General features: G+C 40.8%; 1 non-coding gene across 1 annotated transcript; it reads right to left on the bottom strand.

Moving 5' to 3' along the window:
* Window positions 1-926: 926 nt before the first annotated feature.
* Trnaa-cgc lies at window positions 927-999 on the bottom strand. The gene has a single exon. It is a non-coding gene; the product is annotated as a tRNA-Ala (tRNA).
* Window positions 1,000-2,356: the final 1,357 nt, after the last annotated feature.

Here is a 2,356-nt window from a genome sequence, read left to right as displayed (position 1 = left end):
TGACCTTGGTTTCTGGAAGGCTGGGGTATATCGGATTCCTCGCCAATGTGGCAAGACATACATGGGAAAAACAGTGCGCACTATCGAAAATCGATGCCGAGAACACCAGCGACACATTCAACTATTGTAGCCAAACAAGTTGATGGTCACAGAGCACTGTTTATCTGCTAATCAGGGGATGAAATACGAAAGTACCAGGATTTCAGCACAGACTTCAAAGTACTGGGACAGCATTGTTAGAGAGACCATTCAAATTCGCGCCAGGGAAATCTCATCAATTAGGACTGTAGCTATAATCTCAGTAAGACTTGGAAACCAGTACTGGGTCTAATTAAGAAGACACTCTGCAAAAATACCAATCTGGTGTCCAGAGTAACTAAACCCATGCTGCCACAGATGACAACACCATTGCATCCCCAAACACCAACACACACCTTCGGGCATGGGCCATGTAGGGAATGGCTAGAGTAGGGGGGAGGGATATAAATCAGCCACATACTCTCAGCTGCTTGGCAGTGCACTTGATGATGGCAACAGGTCTGATTGCTGAAATATTGTGTCCATCAGACACTACAAAACATCAGTACACCCATGAACAGTTTGATCAACAAGTGCACCTGGATAAATGCTTTTGTTATGCCAAGGAATGTTTCTGTTACTTGCCTCATGCTACTACGAACTGAAGAACACTGTATATACATTCTTATTTAGCAGTATCAACATCTACATCCATATTCCGCACACCACCTGGAGGAGGAGGAGGAGATTAGTGTTTAACGTCCCGTCGACAACGAGGTCATTAGAGACGGAGCACAAGCTCGGGTGAGGGAAAGATGGGGAAGGAAATCGGCCGTGCCCTTTCAAAGGAACCATCCCGGCATTTGCCTGAAGCGATTTAGGGAAATCACGGAAAACCTAAATCAGGATGGCCGGAGACGGGATTGAACCGTCGTCCTCCCGAATGCGAGTCCAGTGTGCTAACCACTGCACCACCTCGCTTGGTCGCACACCACCTGATGGTGTGTGACAGAGGGTACCTGGAGTACCTCTATCGGTTCTCCCTTCTATTTCAGTCTCGTACTTTTCGTGGAAAGAAAGATTGTCGGTACGCCTCTGTGTGGGCTCTAATCTCTCTGATTTTATCCTCATGGTCTCTTCGCGAGATGTACGTAGGAGGGAGCAATATACTGCTTGACTCCTCAGTGAAGGTATTTTCTCAAAACTTCAACAAGAGCCCGTACCGAGCTACTGAGTGTCTCTCTTGCAGAGTCTTCCACTGGAGTTTATCTATCATCTCCGTAACGCTTTCGTGATTACTAAATGATCCTGTAACGATTTCTGGGAATGCAGCCAAGATGCAAATTTGTAGACCGTTCTTGTTATGGTACTGGAAAGCTTTGGATGAAATATGAATAATGGAAGGACTAAAGGCAACAACTCACGGTGAAGCTGACACACTGAGCAGTCAACAGGCACATAAAAAAAACTACTGAGCTTTCAAACAGCATTCTCCTTAAGAAATAACTGACGTTAACAAATACATGAAAAACACACACATGCACACCCATCCACCCACACACACACACACACACACACACACACACACACACACACAGTCTTATCTATGTGCCTGTCAACTACTCTATATTTCAGTGAAACAGTGAAAGATTGTCTTTAGTTCTTTCATTATTAATTTGTTCTTTTGTTAATGAATTTTGCCAATTTTTTGCTCTTTCTAACACTTCTGAGAAACTGGATATCAAATTAACTGGGTAGGAAGTACACAAATTATGTTTCTCTTTCATTGAGTGAATCTGGATGACCTTAGATGTTTTCAGCAATTCTGACCAAATTTACACAAACGTGTTAGATGAGCCACTAAATTTTTTATGCGTTTCTTTATGACCGGCAAAGTATACCATCAATGCTGGATGAATGTACATTCAGTTCCTTGATAGTTTTTACTATTTATCTGGTTATTAGTAATAAACTTTGGGGTTTTGCAAGATTGCATTTTGATTCAGTCTTCATGGACAGAATGCCATTATTCATTATTGTACAAATTTTGGCTGGACCAAAGATTTTCTTATTGCCGTTTTCACTTATTTTATTATCAATCAGTCCATATCTGATGAGCTCCACATAAATTTAATTTTATTTGTTACAACATGAATATAGTTTTTATACATCCGTTTGGAATGTTTAATAACTTGTCTTAACATTATTATTATTATTATTATTATTATTATTATTATTTTTTGTAGTGCCTCTGTTCATTCATTGGAGACTTCTTTCCTTAAACATTTAATGTAGTATTCACCTTAAACAGGCATAAAACTCTAACACCTGATTCAGC

This window comes from Schistocerca piceifrons, chromosome 7, assembly GCF_021461385.2.
Source record: "Schistocerca piceifrons isolate TAMUIC-IGC-003096 chromosome 7, iqSchPice1.1, whole genome shotgun sequence".
Taxonomy (NCBI): Eukaryota; Metazoa; Arthropoda; class Insecta; order Orthoptera; family Acrididae; genus Schistocerca; species Schistocerca piceifrons.
This window is presented reverse-complemented; position numbering and strand designations above follow the sequence as displayed.